The 19,030-nt window shown below is 42.9% G+C and overlaps 1 long non-coding RNA gene across 2 annotated transcripts in view; it reads left to right on the top strand.

Moving 5' to 3' along the window:
- The window catches only part of LOC123855484 (uncharacterized), a 94,384-nt gene extending 76,128 nt beyond the window's left edge, over positions 1 to 18,256 (top strand). The window contains exons 6-7 of one of the 2 annotated variants that reach the window (XR_010408142.1): positions 13,706 to 13,747; positions 17,858 to 18,256. This is a non-coding gene — a long non-coding RNA (uncharacterized LOC123855484). The remainder of the gene's footprint in view (positions 1 to 13,705; positions 13,748 to 17,857) is intronic. The other variant, XR_010408141.1, reaches the window with a different exon arrangement.
- Positions 18,257 to 19,030: the final 774 nt, after the last annotated feature.

The following is a 19,030-nucleotide window of genomic DNA, read 5'->3' as shown; positions in this document are numbered from 1 at the left end:
CCTGTGTTTGCCATTACTGCTCCTCTCCCACACCTTTTGTAGCATTTGCAGGACAAAGACTCTGTTCTATCCTAGGAGAAAAGATGCACACACAGGACTGTCCCAAGGGCAGTTCATTGCTTCTCCCAGGCACCTCCCATTCTACCTTCAGGGTCCTCATTGTTTTATTCTAGGAAGCACAAATGGAGTATACATTCTATACTGTAAATATTAATTTTTTAATGTTCAAAACATCTCACAACACTGTTCTTAAGATTTCATAAATCAGAGTTCCAATTCTCGGCCAGGATTAAAGTTTGAAGGTAAAACTGATTTTAGCAAAGCATCCTGTGAGTGTTTAGGCATAGCTTGGTGAGCAGAATTGATGCCCTCTTTTGTTTAACTCCAGCCACATCATGGTGCCCACATACATAATTCAATTAAGCAGCTGAGATAGAGAGGCTTATAGAAGCTGCTCTTAACTAGCTAGGTGACCTTCAGCAACTCACCAGCCTCCTCTGGGTTTCATCTTGCCCAAATGAAGGGCTTGGGATAGATGCTAACACACAAGTCTATTTAAAAAATTCTCTGTGTGGACATGATTCCTATTATCTGGGTAGTAGAATAATAGTGTCTTCCAACACATTTTTTTCCTTTCTAATTCCGCACACCCTATTAAGTTTGGCCTTTGCCAGTAGCTCTTACATGACAAAGCAAGGTAGGATAAGCTGGCAAAAAGGGGCATGTGGTCAGGGCCCTGCTGATCAGACAACAGATGTGTAAACAACAGAAACTGACTCCTGCAAACTTGAGCAAAAGTGACACTTTGAAGAGGATAGAGGGGAGCCCATAGGATTTACAGGAAGGCTGAAGAACAGGGACCAAGGGATGTTGGGTAGCTGAGGACATAGCCAGCATTATACCCTGGAATGGACTGCTGGTGCCCCTACCTGAATCCCTGCTCAGGACCACCACTATTCATTTGTGTGGATTAGAGAAAGGGTCCTGCTTTTGCCAATGCATACTGGGAAGATCAGCTTGGCAGAATGGACTGGACTCAGCCCTCCACATGTCCTTACCCATGCACTCTAGAGTAGTGGCCAATGGCAGCACTGTCCCCTCTCACCACTGCTGGACCCTCAACTCCACTAATGCTGCCTCTGATGATCTCCACTTAGCCTGCATTTTCATGTCACTGTGTTTAGATGTAGAATTCTAGGCAAGAGCACTGGTTGGCTTACTTTGACTGAGACTTGTCCACATCCAAGCCGTGGGGAAGGGGAAATATGTATTTCCTTTGGTGACCATAATGGGAATTGCGGTCCTGCCTTCCTGTAGTTTGGGTTCTCCTCAAATTGGAGGAATATTTCCACGTGAGGTAGCCAAACAAAAAACAATATGCAACTACAAACAGTGCTAAATACAGATACGCAGGTTGTTCCCTGCGGAGCTCTAGGGGGAGCCATTCACATCGTGGTTTCAATGAATGGTGCCTACCAGGGTTCTGCAGTGCACAGCAGCTTTGTGCGGTAATGAAAACCAGTTCATATTCACCTTCTCTTTTCAGCATTCTGTGAATGCTGACCCAGCAACCTGCCTCCCCTTCTCTTTGTCTTCAGAGAACATCACATCAAATTCGGAATTACATGAACATTTTGAATACATCGAACAAGAACAAGGATTTAATTGCTGGCTCCTTGATGTGACTTGGGTGGAAAATATGCCCATTGTCATTCAAATGTTTTCACAAATACAAAATGACAAATTGATCATTTGCCCATTTTCAAGGAGTTTGCTTCACTTAGGTGATCTTTCTTAGACCCTTACAAAATTCAGTTTCCTTTGTTCAAAGGAATTTGCTCTAGAAACATCATATGGATATTATGAAAGAAGTTAATATTTAAACTTGCAGCAGACATGCTTATATTTAATGTTCAATTCTGAATGCCAAAGGGGGAAAAGAGATTTCTAGTGATTGTATCAGTAAATGTGCCTCCAACATTTGTTAAGGGTTTGAAACTAGAGTTTAAAAGGAGATTCTTTTTCCTCCAACTGCCCTAAAAAAATCCTATATTTTGCTCTCCTTGGTCGAGCTGTTTATGTTCATTTTCCTGAGTTTAATAACAGAAAATTCTCTTTCCATTATTTTATCTAGAAGCCTATATTTTGACATAAAACCAAGAAGCATTTCCACTTCTTACATTTTAGTTTCCTCACTTCTGAAAGCAAAAGTAGTTCAATTAAATATCATCTGAGGGCTCCTTCGAGGCAGAGACCTTTGGAAATTGCTCTAACCCTTTAACATTTAGAAAAGCATATTTATAGAAGCAGAATGTCTTTGCAGTATGTGCTCACCATTCAGAAAGGGAAAAACTGCCCGACTCTACTCTGAAGAATGAAGTAATTCCATTTCAAGGCTAGCCATTAGGAGTAATGGAGAGGCTGCCCAGATGGAGCCTCGAGTGTCACAGGCCCATCAGATGGGATTCATGTTTAGGTTTTAAATTAACTACAAGGAGAGTGTCCACTTGTGTTTCCACTGGATTAAGGAGGGGAGCGTCAAGGCGGATATTTGGGCAGTGTGTGTGTGTGTGGGGGGGTAGTTTCTGAAATCACAAGAAAAAATTTCCTCCACGCCAAGAGGGAAGGAGTACCACATCCATCTTCTCATTTACCTAATTGAATGATCCACCTGTTGGTCCGTTGGTCCATCCACTCATCCAACCCTCCTAGCATTTATTTGATACATATTTATTGAGGGCTTACTATGTACTGGATCCCATATGTGAATGGTATACAGAATAGAGAAACAGAATGCCAGAGGGACAGATTCAGGAATAGAAAGGGATAAAGGTAAATAAGGGAAGGCAGAATGGCAGAATGGGACTAGGGAGGTGGTTCGGTAGCAAGAGGAAGTAGGCCAAATGTATTTTTACATTAGCATTTTAAGCTTTTTCAGGTTCGTCATGCAATAGAGCTTCATGTGGATTCTCTTCTGTGTAGAACTTCCACGACCAAGTGCATTCTCATTGGATGAATTCATTTATTCATTCAACAAACATATATTGATAAAGGGACTGTGCCAGGTCTTGGAGATACAGCAGTAGACAAAAAAAGACATGCTGCCTGGCCTTATGGAGTTTACAGTCCAGTGGGAAACACATATACATACATAAATACCTATTTTTAATTGCAAAACACGCTATAATGATGATTTATTGAACACTTACTATAAGCCAGGCACATGCTTACATGTGTTGTATTTCATTTGCTCCTTAAAACAAGCCTATTTTTAAACAAGTACTTATACTATTTTTCCAGTTTTATTGAGAAATAATTGACATACATTAATGTATAAGTTTGAGGCATGCAGCATGATGGTTTGATTTACATAAGAAATAATGACCCCAAAAGGTTCAGCTAATGTCCATCTTCTCAGAAGTAATCAAAAGAAAAGAAAAAAAAAAAAAAGAAAAGGGAAAACATTTCCCTGTGTTGAGAAGTCTTAGGATCCACTCTCTTAACAACTTTTCTATATACCATACAACAGTGGTAGCTATAGTCTTCATGTAAAATCAGCTTATTTTTATTTCCATTTTTTACAAATGAGGAAACAAATGCAAAACAATAAGTATGAGGAGACTATTTTTTAAAAATTTTTTTATTATTATGTTAATCACCATACATTACATCATTAGTTTTTGATGTAGTGTTCCATGATTCATTGTTTGTGCATAACACCCAGTGCTCCATGCAGAATGTGCCCTCTTTAATACCCATCACCAGGCTAACCCATCCTCCCACCCCCTCCCCTCTAGAACCCTCAGTTTGTTTTTCAGAATCCATTGAGGAGACTATATTTTGATTAGGGGGTCAGAGAAGGCATTTTGGGAGGCACAGACATGTATAGAAGTTAGCTGGGTGAGAATGTAGTGGGCAGAGGTAACAAATAGCTGGTGTGAAGGTCCTGGGGCAGGAGAGAGCTTGGGGTGGTAGAGCAGGTCAAAGTTGGCCAGTGCGGATGGGGCATGGAGAAGACTAGATGCTGAGGGCAGGGGTAGGGCGGAGAATGCAGGGCCTTGTCATCTGGGCAGGGAAGAAGAATAGGGTGGCAATGAGGAGTTTCAGAAGGGGCTGCTATGAGAGCACAGCTCCAGGAGGAAGCCCTGATATCAACAGATCACATATACAACCTATCATGATATTTCTGTTCATTTGTGGCTGATGACTCTCTCAGTGGTGTCCAAGCTAGCCACGGAGTGATCGCTCCAACAATTCGTATGTTTTGCAGATTAGAGTTTCATCGCTTTTAAAATACTTGGTATGAAAAAGCTGGCTTGAATTAAAAAACATTTACATTATTTCAAGAAATTTCAACATTCAAAAGAGCCATTAGATTTTTAAAGTATAATTTCAACAATTTTAGAATTGTATTTTTAATTTATTTTTATTTATTAATTTTTAAATTTTATTATGTTATGTTAGTCACCATACAGTAGTACATCATTAGTTTTTGATGTAGTGTAAAGATAATTTTAAAATTTCCTCACTACCCGTGCATACATGTTTTCTCATTGATGGTGACTATCAAGAATTTGGTCTTTATCAGGAATTATGTGTCACCATTTCAAGCATAAAATGTAATGCAAAAAAGTTATATTTTCCAAACTAAGCCCAGGGTTTGCAATGAAAATATTACAAAGATCTTAAAGGGAGGGTTTGTCAAATTCAATAGTTAATATATTCCCTAAAACATTGCATTTTATTTGGCATGTTATCATTACATGATGTGAGGAAAAGAAAATGAAGTTTTCACCAAATCCTATGTGGATATCCCCAATTTCTCTTCAGTTTACCCCTGACATGCCATACACATATTAACATTTTCTACACGTGCCATGATGTGACAAAGGCAAGGATGTGACCAACATCAGCACCAGTCTGACTACGGTTCTCAGTTCCAGAAGCAGCTAAGCCTTGACTTTCCTGATGTAGCTCACAAATCCTCTTTGGATTTCAACATTCTTCCGAGTGGAAAGCTCCTCCCTGTGAGCTTGGATGATAAGTCAGTCATGATGAACTACGTCATGCTGCATTAATGAACAACCCCTAAATCTCAAGTTTTATTTTGCTATGTGGCCTGTATAACACATGCACACACACACACTCACTCCATCCATATATACACCATATATATAGCCTGTTAGAGCTGGGGGAGCCCTGTTTATTGTAGAGAAAAGAACCCTGGAAGGTCTCACATCCATGACTTCTGCTCAAAAAGCATTGCCTGGGACTATTCACATGATCCTATCCAATCACAAGGAGCGGGGGAGAAATCGTAATCCCACTGTGTGCCTAGACAGCAGAGAGCATAACTATTTGGCAAACAGCACTCTGGACTACCACAGATGGTTTCTTTGAGTGGCCCTGGTGATGATTCAGCTCTGTCCACTCTGTGAGCTCCAGATGCCCCTTCCACAGTTGTCCAGACATTGGTTCATTGGAACATGGATTTCCCCTTCTGTAAGAAGGCGTTTTAAGGGATGATGTGTCCCTCTCACTTGCCCAAGAAACTCATTTTAATGGATCTGCAACTGGGGCCTCAATCTTCTAAGCTGGAAAGTGAGCTATGCGCTTGAGATCAGGAGTGGCCAGCTAGTAAGGGAAGGGGATGGGGAGTGTCAGCACTACCCACTGCCCACCAGCCTTAGAAGACCACAGAATTGCAGGCAGAGATGCCCATTTCTGTCCCTAAGGAGGCTGCCCTGGGGCTTCACACTCTGGGCCCAAACATTCCCTCTCACTCAGTCTCTTTGTTTTGCAAACACAAATGCAGCTCTAACCCTACATGAGAAAATCTGACCCTTTGCTCCTCACAGAGATCCTCCTGCTCAGTGTGGGCCTCAGTGTGAAAACATGCCCCTGTGGGAACTCCAGTGCCCTCAGCTCTCTGAGGGCCCAGGGCAGGCTGGCTGTTCCAGTTCCTACCAGTAGGGGTCATCATTTCCCTTTTGTAAATCTTCGGAGACTAAAGCTGGTACCTTCACAGGCCTAACTATATTTTTTCTTTTTTGTTTATGGCATTAATTCTGAGGTTAGGGTCGGACTGTGGTGAGCAATAATACATTTAACCTTTGACTTTGTGCACTAAGAAGTAATTGATCATTTGTGGTCTCCTTTCCAAGAGCTAGGAGCCTCAGTTGAGTTTAAGATAAATGGAGACAGGAGGACCCTTGGTTGCAGTGATATGTTGAAGAGAGCAAAGCACACATCTGACTGACTTATTTTATGAACTCCACTATCCTTCTCATCTTTATTTAAAGAGGTACAAACTTCCAGTTATAAAACAACAAAAAAATTTTTTTTTCACTATGTGATTTGTTATTTAATGTTTTACAACCACGGTTGGATCCTGGTGAGGGTAATTTCCCTTAGAATGCACATTAGTGTCTAGTTGGTAAATAAACTTGAGGCATTTCTGCATTGGGCATAAAATAAAGATGAAAACGTTGAATTCTAAATCAATGCTAGCACAGAAATAGAGGTTCTACACAGTGCATGCTGTGTTGTTATTCTTTTGCTTATAATCTCATCGCTGTATGTCTGGATTGTGAAACAATTATCCAATGTGTTTGCATGCAAACATAAAGAACCATTTCTGGTGAATTAACAGTAACGGTGACCGTTTATTGAAAGCCCCTCTACTCTCTAATGGTCACAATGTTGAAGAGTAGAAAGTAGATATCAGATTTGATCCAGATACCTGAGTAGGTATCACTAGGTTTGATAGACAAAGACAGGCAAAGAGAGGATAAACAGGGAAAGCAAAATTAATAAGGGGGTAGAATGAAGATTTAAACCCAGGTTTCAGGGGCTCAAAAGGCCTCTGGTCTTACCACAATACTACTTTGGCCTCTGAATACTTGTATGAATGTCTTGCCTTTCCATCTTTCCATCCCCCCCCCCCCGCCTTTTTTTCTTGTTTTCCAGCTTGAGGCTCTGGACGTATGAACTTTTCAATTCTCTAATGTGTGTCTGGACTTTAATTTGGCCTGAGACTTAAGGAACATCCCTGGGGTAGGCTAGTTAGTAGCTTGCTCCTCATAAGAGGGAAACAATATGTGCTGGTATATTTTTAATCTTCTAAATGGATGCAGCAGCCAACTGAATTCTGTAGGGATTTGGTTTCTTCTATCCATGGGGCATTCTCCCCTCATCTTTGAACAATAAAACTGGCTATTGAAAAAGAACTTTGGCCCAGCAGGGTCTGAGTAAGTAAAGAGCCCCAAGTAAGGAAGTTTATCCCCTGAATGACCAGCCTGCATCAGGTGGCTGGTGGGTCCCCAGTTAGTGCCCTTGATTGGACCACCCTGATTCTGAAGAATCTGTGGGCAGGGTCTGTAGATTTAATGACTGGTGTGGGGCTTTCTGCAGGGTCATCCCTGGTTTCCCAGGATGATCCTGTCTTTGGCCAGGCAGATACTAGTCCATTAACTCCTGTCCTCGTTTTGATGCCAATTTTAGGTAAGTACATCTAGGTTTTGTATCCAACTATGCCCCTGGAGGGTTGCAAGATGCCATCTCTTATATCCTCCTGCCCCTTGCACAGTGATGCCACAGGAACGTCTCTATTTTTAATGAAACTCCAAGATATAAGAGTTAAATATTTCTCTTCCCTTATAGCTAACTTAAATAGCTCATACTATAATGTCAGCCCATCTCCCATTGCTTCCTTGGTTAGAAATCTGAGGCACGTCACTGAAGTTCCTTAGCGGATGTATCTACCTGATACTTTAATAACAATAGAAAAATACAAGATCCTCAAAGGTACAGGGTGCCTTCCTGGAACCCATGAAATAGGCTTTTAGCATGGGGTAAACTGAGGCTCAGAGAAGTTAGGGGATTTGCTTAGGTCTAGTTCTAGGAAGTTAGGGGATTTGCTTAGGTCTAGCTGGGTGCTTGAACTAGACAATAGGCTCAAAAGGCCTTGGAAAGAGAAGATTTGAGAGAGGATCAGGTAAAAATCCATATATCCACTAACGTAATGAGGGTGTGAGCAGGATTCCATTGAATGATGCTTGGGAGATCTTTTCTTGTCTCTGAATAGAAACTTAGCTCCAGGGCCCCACTCCAATATCCAGAGTCTTTCTTCATAACCCCCAGGGGGAGCAATCACTATTAGGTATTAGTGTTATGGCACTGAGTCCACAAAAATCATTCTTAGAGTATCCAAATAACTACTGTGCTATTGTTCCCTGCATTAGCCAGGGTTCTCCAGAGAAATATATATATATATTTATTTTAAGGAATTGGTCCTCATGACCGTGGAGCCTTGTCAAGTCCAAAATCTGGTGGGATAGGCTGATGGGCTAGAGACTTAGGGAAAAGTTGTGGTTTGAGCCTGAAGGTTTTCTGTTGGCTGAATTCCTGTTTTTTTTGTTTGTTTGTTTTTTGTTGTTGTTGTTGTTGTTGTTTTTAAGTAGACTTCATGCCCAATGTGGGGCTTGAACTCACAGCCCTGAGATCGAGAGTTGCATGCTCTATTGACTGAGTTAGCCAGGCGCCCCTAAATCTGGCAGAATTCTCTTTTGATCAAGGGAGATCAGTCTTTATTCTATTCAGGACTTCAGCTGATTGGATGAGGCCTGCCTAATTATAGAGGGCAATCTGCTTTACTCAAGTCCACTGATTTAAATGTTAATCTCATCTAAGAAAACATCTTCACAGAAACATCCAGAATAGTATTTGACCAAATAGCTGAGCACCATGGCCCAGCCACATTGACCCACAAAATTAGCCAACACATCCCCATTCCAGGGTCTATCTTAATTGCTAGATTGTGAAATCCCCAACATAGGCACTATCTTTTATCTTTCTCTCCAGCACTCTCTTAGTGATGGATATACAGTAAGTACCCAATAAATGCATATTGATTTGAAAAAACAAACAAAAACCCAAAAGTGTTTTCAAAAATAGCATTTTGTTCCTACCACATCTCTTTGGGGTGGACATACTCACCCCCACTTTCCATAGGAGAAAACAGAACCTTATGAAAATATGCATAGGATCACAAACCTCGTAGTGGCAGAATCTGGGCCCCAACTATGGTCCTTGTGCACTATACTACAATGTCCTTTTATTTGACCTGAATGTCAGAGGAGGTATTCTGGGGTACTCTGCATCAGTATTTTATGGAAACTGTTATTCAAAGTCTAGCCCAACTACCACCAACAACAATGAATATTTTATTGAGGTCTACCATTTGCTTGTCAATGTCAATTAGTTATTTACTGAATAGCTATAAGCAGCTTGCCCTGACTGGAGGTGGATGATTGACCTATTTCTCTATCCATCCATTCTTCTGTCTTTCCCTTCCTCTTTCCAGCTGATACTTATGGAGCATGTGCTATGCACCAGACCCCAGGGGAGGCACTGGGAACCCAAGGATGGCTAAGACCTGGTTCTTCCCTCACGGGGCTCACAGTCAAGGGGTGTCCCAGACCCACTATCCACCTGCCATGAGGGCTTGATGGCAGCATATGTCTCCAGCGGTGGGGAAGCCTGTGAGTACCATGATGCCTGGGGTCTCAGGAGGGACTTGGAACCAGCAAGAATGCCCTCACGGGTGAGGGACAGATTGGCTATGGGCAGTGAGGCAAATCCCTGGGCTTCTCAGGCATGTCACAGGAAGGAGAAAGAATGAATAATGCTGCTCTCTCCTTCTCCTTTTTTGAAGCTGAAAAAGACCACATACTTTTGCCATGAGCAACACTGCCCCCTGACTACCTGGTCTCTTTCTTATTTTTATCATTATTATTTTCAATTATATATCAGTATGTATTATCAAATGTTCAGGGTCATCAGTTGTAGCAGGTGGTCTGGAGGTTCTGTTCCTTCCATCTTCCCCCCTCAGCTCTTTACACCAAAGCCACAGAGGAGACAGCTGCCTACTCGCTACCAAGCCCTCTTTGTAGTGCTTCTTTCCTTGGGCAGCTCTACCTGCAAAGTCTGCCACCTGGAAGAGAGCTTTCATCCACATGGACCTTGGGGGACCTCAGAGCCTTCTCACGTACTCCTCCATGTCCTTGGCCACTCTTCTTACATGGCTCCTCCTCATCCTTTCCTGTCCTAATTCACATGTCACCTCTTTGGAAAGACTGTCCCTGACCTCTTCCCCCACATCTGAAGTAACTCCTTTCCCATTTGCTTCTTGCTATCTCTAATTTTCTGGCTTATCTAGTTGTTGACTCCCTCCACCACTGGAATTCAAGCTCCCTGAGGACTTGCCTGTTCTGTTCCATGTGCCTGGCACTATGCCTCACATGCTGTAAGTGTTCCATCACCATTTATTGAATGGATGCAAGAATCTTTGGAGACACATATCCTGTCTCTGCACAGCACAGCACCACTGACCCTTGTCCTTGCTAGAACAGCCTCAGTCACAGGGAACTCATACCTCCCATCCCTCTTTCAGGTGTTCTGATTCAGGGCTGAATGCACGTCCGTGGTTGAAATCAGAACCTTGAATTGAGGTGGCTCAGTTCCACTGAACCATTCCTTCTGAACCCTTATGGCACCTGCACCTTCCTTATGGGCTATCTGGTAATGTCCCTTGACTGATTCTTGCCCATGTTCCCTGAGCTTCTCAAGGACCTGATGTGCTCTCTCCTATCTCTGACAGCATTAGGTGCTAAAGAAATAACTGTGGGGTATCCAGACACAATTGCTTTTAAACTCATCACCATCTAGATTTGGATAGAGCCAAGCAGCTCTCTGACCATCCCAGATAGGGTTATATCCCCCTAGTAGTAGTATAGTATATTCTGGGAGTGGATAAGGATTAGATCTTGGGAACTGGTCAGTCTGGGTTTGAGTTCTGGCTCCACTACTGAGTTTAGGCAAGTTGCTTAACCTGAGACTCAATTCTTCATCTGTAAAATGGGCATCATTATAGTACCCACAGTTTGGAGTTCATGGATGGAGGAGCATATCTAGGGCACATCTGGAGAGCCAGAGAGGTGAGGAAGAATTCCTGTCAAGCTGTTGCTCCATTACATATGCTTATTGAACATGGTGGTTTGTTAAGAGCAGGCAGAATCTTGGGGCGCCTGGGTGGCTCAGTCATTAAGTGTCTGCCTTCGGTTCAGGTCCTGATCCCAGGGTCCTGGGATCGAGCCCAGCATCAAGCTTCCTGCGGAAAGCCTGCTTCTCCCTCTCCCACTCCCCCTGCTTGTGTTCCCTCTCTCGCTGTCAAATAAATAAATAAAATCTTAAAAAAAAAAAAAAAAAGAGCAGGCAGAATCTTGCTGCAGGTGGATGGAAGAGGATGGTGGCAGAGAAAGGAGCAATAAGAACATGATAAAAATCACAGTAGGGACTGTGGAGGGTCGCTCCGTGATACAGGGCCATACAGCATCTGGGGCTCTCAGTCACAGCCTTAGAGCTCCAGGCAAAAGGTGGACTGTGCTAAGCCACCTACTCTGTTTAGGACACAGTGACACCCATAATGTTAAAAAGATTTCCGCCAGGAATGATTAAAAAATACATATATAAACTCACAGTCACATTTTGGCATGTGAATAATAAGACCTCTAAATATGCTAGGTTTTGAATCTTTGAGGGCAAGATTAAAGGAAGCTTCATCCTGGAAACCCTGATCCTTGTAGGGCAGCAGACATGGCACAGACACTTAGGAGATACTGCTTGGATGAGTGAATGAATTTGGAATTTTGTATTTGGGAGGCCTGTCATTCCTATCCCTTCCATGGCCATGGCAGCAGCTACTCATGGTCGGGACTGGGGTGGGGTTCAACTCTGTAGAAGAGTCAGCTGAGGCAGGGGCCAGAGAGGAGGTGGGCTGGGTGCCTGACTGGGCTGGATGGCTAGAAGTGTGGTCTTGCCCATGCACAGAGCCTGAGGGAAAGCAGGGTGGCTGGAGAGAGGCTGCTTAGAACCTCGGAACTGGGAGGGTCCAGCAGAGATCCGTGGTACCAGCCCTTCCTTCGACCACGTGGAAATCTGAAACTGCCCAATTCCTGAGGTCTCCAAAGATAGGGAGCCACCACTTTTCTCCCTTCCTTTTTAAAAGTTACATTTCCTTGGTGACTCTTTCTTTTCTTTTCTTTTTGAAGATTTTATTTATTTATTTGAGAGAGAGAGAGAGCATGAGAGGGGGGAGCGTCAGAGGGAGAAGCAGACTCCCTGTTGAGCAGGGAGCCTGATGCGGGACTCGATCCTGGGCCTCCAGGATCATGACGTGAGCCGAAGGCAGTCGCTCAACCAACTGAGCCACCCCGGCGCCCAGTGACTCTTTCTTATGACTGACCACTGACCACAGTCTTTTGCTTTATTAGGAGACTATGTCTCATTCTTTGGGCCCTTAGGAAAATTTAAAGAAGAGCTCAGCACCCTCAAATGCTTTATTGAACTGATTTACTGCAATGTTTTTTTTTTAATTTTTTATTATTTTATTTTATTTTTTATTTTTTTATTTTTTTAAAGATTTTTATTTATTTATTTGAGAGAGAGAGAATGAGAGACAGAGAGCATGAGAGGGAGGAGGGTCAGAGGGAGAAGCAGACTTCCTGCCGAGCAGGGAGCCCGATGTGGGACTCGATCCCGGGACTCCAGGATCATGACCTGAGCCGAAGGCAGTCGCTTAACCAACTGAGCCACCCAGGCGCCCCTTTTATTGTTATTTTAATCACCATACATTACATCATTAGTTTTAGACGTAGTGTTCCATGATTCATTGTTTGTGCATAACACCCAGTGCTCCATGCAGAACGTGCCCTCTTTAATACCCATCACCAGGCTAAGCCATCCTCCCACCCCCCTCCCCTCTAGAACCCTCAGTTTGTTTTTCAGAGTCCATCATCTCTCATGGTTCGTCTCCCCCTCCAATTTCCCCCCCTTCATTCTTCCCCTCCTGCTATCTTCTTCTTTTTTTTTTCTTAACATACATTGCATTATTTGTTTCAGAGGTACAGATCTGAGATTCAACAGTCTTGCACAATTCACAGTGCTTACCAGAGCACATACCCTCCCCAGTGTCTATCACCCAGTCACCCCATCCCTCCCACTCAACCCCCACTCCAGCAACCCTCAGTTTGTTTCCTGAGACTAAGAATTCTTCATATCAGTGAGGTCATATGATACATGTCTTTCTCTGTTTGACTTATTTTGCTCAGCATAATACCCTCCAGTTCCATCCACGTCGTTGCAAATGGCAAGATCTGCAATGTTTTTTTAAAGTACTCTAACTGGACCTGTATATGATGCCCATTGTAGGCCTTAGTAATGAAGAAGGTTCAAGTGGACAGGAAAATCATGGTATTCTGGAAGCTCAACCACCAATCTTTAAAATTCTGACTCAGTTGAAGTTGTCAGACTAGGTGACCAAGATGAAATAACCAAATGCTCCAAAGTTGAGTGGAACATATAACCATGAGGCTCCGTACACAACTAGGCCTACTGGGTTTGGAAGGTGATCTGGTATCTTGACATCTGGGAAGCCCCAGAGTAGCTGGTGGATTAAAAGAAGGGCTCCAGGTCTGGGGGATACAGTGTGAATAGCAAGGCCTTCTGGGAAAACTATGTGGGTGATTGGATTGAACTCAGAAGAGTAATTAAATGAGGGATTTCATACAAATAGCAGTAACTGCAACCAATCGAGCTTTAATGATAAAAATAGCTATTTTTTCTATTTGTTCATTTTTCTTTACAGAAAACAACATGGTTTCTTTCTTGTTTCCCCAGCATCATTAAGGTATGATGGACAAATATAAATTGTACATACTTAGGTTATACAATGGGATTTTTAAAAGGAATACAATGTGGCGATTTAATACATGTGTACATTATGAAATGATTACCACAATCAACTTAATTAACACACCCATCACCTCCCATGGTAGCCTTTTGTTTTAAAAGCTCTAGTATGTATAAGGTATTCTGCTAAGTCTTCTACATTGTACTATCTTATTTACTCCTTCATATTATATTACCCATTTACATCCTTTACATTATCTCATTTACTCCTCACACCAATCTGTGAATCAGGCACCATTCTTATGCCTATTATACAGGTAAGGAGACTGAGGTACAAGGTGCAATAAATTTGCCAGGCACTGTGTTAAATACTCCATACCAGTGTCTAGGGATTTTGTGCCCCCCTTCCTCCCAGGGACATTGACAATGTCTAGGGATATATTTTGGTTGTCACGTAATGTTGGGAGGGTTGCTACTGGCATCTAGTAGGTAGAAACCAGGGATGCTGCTAAACATCGTACAGTGTACAGGACAGCACCCCCAGTCCTACCCTTGACAATTACCCAGTTTACAATGTCAGTAGTGCCCATGTTGAAAAAGCCTGCTGTCTACTTTAACCCCTATAACATCCCTGGTGAGAAAATTGAGGCTCACAGGGATGCACTCAGCCACCCAGGTTCTCAACTGGTCAGGGGCAGGGCTGGAGTTTGGAGCTATATGTGTCTCATTGCTAAGCCAGTGCTCTTAACCACACAGGTAGATTGCTCCAAAGGTATTGGTATACTACATTTCAGGGATGGAGAAGATGCTTAGGCTTGAGAAGTCAGATACTGGAGCACTGCTATCAAGATGTAGATATCACAGTGGGTGAGCTGCAATTTGGGGTCTCACACGGGAGCATGGTGTTGAGTGTGGGGGAACTGTGTTCCTGCTTGATACCAAGGGGAGGGCACATCAACACTAAGCACCTTCTCACAGGAAGAGGATATCCCCTAAGAAAGTTTGAATGGAGTTGGCTGCAAATTCATTCATTCATTCATTCATCCATTCATCCATTCATCCATTCTGTGTTTATTGAGCATTGACCCTGTGCTTGGTGCTGGTGATATGATGGCAAAGGAGACAGGCCAGTTTCCTGTCCCCATTGCACATATATTCAAGTGAGGAGATGGACAACATTCCAACCAATAAACAAATAGATTAAGTACATTGTGATTAGCACCTTTTGAAGAGGATAAACAAGGTGCTGTGACAAAAGATAACAGGTTGGTGGATATTTTACATGGGGAGTCAAGGAGGCCTTCCCGAGGTGGGGCCATGTAAACCATATGAAGGCTGAGAAGGACCCAGAGGAAAATAACAGGCAGTGGGAATGGCAAGGATAGAGATCATGTGGTAGTTATAAACTCAAAATGTTCTAGCAACACACAGAGAATAATATACAGGACTATTTGAAGTGCCAGCCTGTGACTCCATGCCAGAGACATGGTAAGAAGCTTATCCCAGAGTGTGCAGTAATGCATGGCTTCATTCACTGAGAAAGTCTTACTATGATAAAATGTCAGTATACTCTAGTAGTGTGTTTTAATGATGTAGTTGTTTGACATTATGGCCCAAGCTTCTCATCTCATCATAGACTGGTTACATTTTGTGGATGGTAGCTGGTTTGGGGACCACACTCTGACTAGTCCTGAAGTACCAGATGCTGGTGGTATTCCAACCAGATCCCCTCAGTCTATCCAGGCAGTCATGGCTTCCCATGTCTTCCTGTCTAAGAGTTTTTTTTTTTTTAAAGATTTTATTTATTTGACAGAGAGAGACAGTGAGAGAGAGAACACAAGCAGGGGAAGTGGGAGAGGGAGAAGCAGGCTTCCCACTGAGCTGGGAGCCTGATGTGGGACTCGATCCCAGGACCCTGAGACCATGACCTGAGCCGAAGGCAGATGCTTAATGACTGAGCCATGCAGGTGTCCCCTAAGAGTATTCTTCAGCCCTGGATGGACACCTGACAGAGCACTGGGGAGTTATGTCCCTAGAATGATGCTCAACAGTGAGGGATGGGACATGGTGGATAAACTCCCCACCTTCCTCACTCTGAGCAGGATGACTCTGAGGCATGTCCACACAGAGGGTCCCCAGCAGAGCTGAGCCCCATTTGTTCACAGAGGTAATCCACTCATTAATGTGCCCTTACACTTTCCCTTTCCCTCACCATGCTTCCTGGGATCTTCTCTCAAATTATCTACTTGAACCAAAACTCTTGTCTCAAGGACTGCTTCTGGGAAAACCCTAATGGAGAGCATGGCTGAACTATAATGCACAAAGGGCAAATGATGGCAGTGGAGGGCAGATAGCTGTGCAGAGCAGATCATGCAGGACTTTGTTGACTGTGCTAAGAACTTGGACTTTAAGCTTGTGGGAGCTTTTGAAGAGCTTAAGTAGGGGAGAGATATTACATGATCTGTTTATAACTCAAAAGCTCCTCAGGTTGCAATTTGTTTAATGGATTGGATAGAGCAGGAGGAGAAGCAGGGGACCAGTTGGTAAGCTGTTTGCAGCAGTCCAGGGAGGAGCTGGAGGTAGCTAAGGGATGGTGGTACAGATAGAGACACATGCATAAGTTTGAGATCCATTTTGGAGGATAAACCAATAAGACTGGATGGTAGATGGACTATGAGGGGGGGCAAAAGAGAGTCAAAGATGACACCTTGATTACCTGATTCCCAGTGTCGATTGAGGGAGCCGGGGGTGGGGGGCGGGGATTTTTGCCACAAAAGGCACTCAAGAAGTCAATGATTAGAAAGAGCTTCTCTTCTTTGATAGTTCCCCCAATTTAACTAAGCCATGCTAGCTGATCCAGGAATCCACAGCATGCAGTAAATAAATATAAAATGTATGTATCTGGGTAGAATCTCTGAGACAAGATTAAAACCACCATTACAGCCTCAAGGAGAAGCCGTTCCCTCTATTTCACCAAGCACGGGAGCATTAAACTTAACAGGCTAAAAAATGAAGTGCAGGACCAGCCCAGTGACCACAACAGCTACTGACAAGCTCACACTGAGAGCATGCCCTCAGAGTGAAACGGGAGACACAGGAGAGGTAGAGAAGGCACCTGGGACAGGGCCCCGAGCTGCAATAGCCAGGGCTGCCAAACCATCCTCAAGGCCACCTGGAAATGCACACGTACATTTTCCAAGATCTGACTGCAGTGGGAGGGAGTAAAGACCTGGGACCATATTCTATTCAGACTGTGACCTCTGCTGCACAGGACATCTGGAACAAACACAAACCAACAGTACCCTTGTTTCAACAAACAGACCAAGACTTATGTGCCCCAAATGAGGGTTTCTTTAGAAAGTGGTCTCCTTGGGAGACCCTAAGATAATAGGTTTCCACAGTCAGAGATGTCCAAAGTTAGCATGGGCTGCCCCAAGGTGCAAAGAGCATCTGGCCACTGGATGGGATAAGTATTTGGCAGCATTTTGAGAGGGACTCTGATGGAAATGTCTGATTCCAGTCCTGAAATTCAAACTGCTTTCATATTCCCAGTTGATGACACTCACAAAGCAACCAGTTTCCATACATTCTATGGCACTTGGATTTAACCACAATTATGATATCTGGATTTATACTTTGCTTTGTTCACCAGATTGATGTCTATCTATCTATCTATCTATCTATCTATCTATCTATCTATCTATCTATCTATCATCTATCATCTATCTATCTATATCTATCTATCATCTATTAACTACCTTTTCAGTGATGTTTGATTCTTACCAAAACCAAAATCATATTCATCATAAAGCCTGACCACCAATGAACATTGTTCAAAACAAAATATAGAGATTATGAACTCATGCTCTAGAATTAGATTAATGGAGTTCAAATCCCAGTTCTGTTCCTTACTTGCTGTTCAGTCTTGGGCATGTTAGTTAGCTACTCTGTACTTCAGTTTCTTAATCTGTAGAAGGGGAAATATCTCAGCGCTGTTATGAAGATTAACTGCATTAATACACCTAACGCCTTAGAGTAGCACCTGGTCAGCCTTCAGGTCTTGGTTAAGGGTCTGTGATTATGATTGTTGTATGTTTGGGGTCTGAAGGTGTATCCTGAGGAGTAACTCGGTGGAGTCTGAGCCAGTGCAGCATCCCCACCTGGAGGGGTGTGCATCCTCAGCTCTGGGTGTTCCTACCAGATGAACCTTCTAGATGCTCCTTTTGATGGCCTGTGACCCCACAGCTCAGTGATTTCCCAGGTAAGTGTCATCTATACTCTGCTGATCTGCATGCACAGACCTTTTGGCACCTGCTGGTGAAGTTGGGACAGAGATGGGGAGGGCTTTGAAAGATACTTTATTTTTTATTATTTTTTTAAAGATTTTATTTATTTATTTGACAGAGAAATAGAGAGAGAGCACAAGTAGGCAGAGTGGCAGGCAGAGGGAGAGGGAGAAGCAGGCTCTCCGATGAGCAGGGAGCCCCATGCGGGGCTTGATCCCAGGACTCTGGGATCATGACCTGAGCCGAAGGCAGCCGCTTAACCGACTGAGCCACCCAGGTGTCCCGAAAGATACTTTAAATGTTTTCTGTCACTTTATAAATAGTATTTCCATTGGTTTTGAGAAGGTTACAAGAGGAAAGTATATTCTTCATGGCAAAATTGCAAAATCTCAAAATGAACAAAGAAGAAAATAAAACCACCTGTATCCCACCACCTATAGATAATTATGTTCAACAGTGTATGTAAGCCTCCTATTGTTTTTATGGGGTCATTAGTAGCTGTAATTATTAAATATTAACAATGCATTTTATTAACCTATGTTTCTCTTACTCTGATCTCATCTTATCCTTACCACAACCTTGTGAGGCGGGTAATCATTTTTGTCATTTTATAGGTAAGAAGATTGAGGTTCAGAGAAATGTGACTTGCTCAAGGTCAAACACTGCTTCATAAACTGCCTTTTCCCTTTAACGATGTATTGTAAGCATTTCCCCATGTAGTTAAATATACTTCTACAACATGATTCAAAATTTTAAATATTTAATTTTGTTACCAAGGAATACATTCACATGGTTAAAAAGAATACAAAAAGACTTACAGTGAAGAGCCTTCTTTCATTCCTGTACCCTATCTGACTATTCCTCTCACCAGTAACTGTCGTTCATTTCTTGGGTCTTCCACCAGAATCTCTTTATGATTATATAAGGAGATATGCATATATGTTTTTATTTTTCTGCAAAAGGTTGCACACTATAAATGTTGTTCCTATCTGGGA

This window comes from Mirounga angustirostris, unplaced genomic scaffold (assembly GCF_029215605.1).
Source record: "Mirounga angustirostris isolate CCGP_5_RB_7025 unplaced genomic scaffold, mMirAng1.0.hap1 SCAF_16, whole genome shotgun sequence".
Lineage (NCBI taxonomy): Eukaryota > Metazoa > Chordata > Mammalia > Carnivora > Phocidae > Mirounga > Mirounga angustirostris.
Note: the sequence above shows the minus strand (reverse complement) of the source record. Positions and strands in the feature narration are given on the sequence as shown.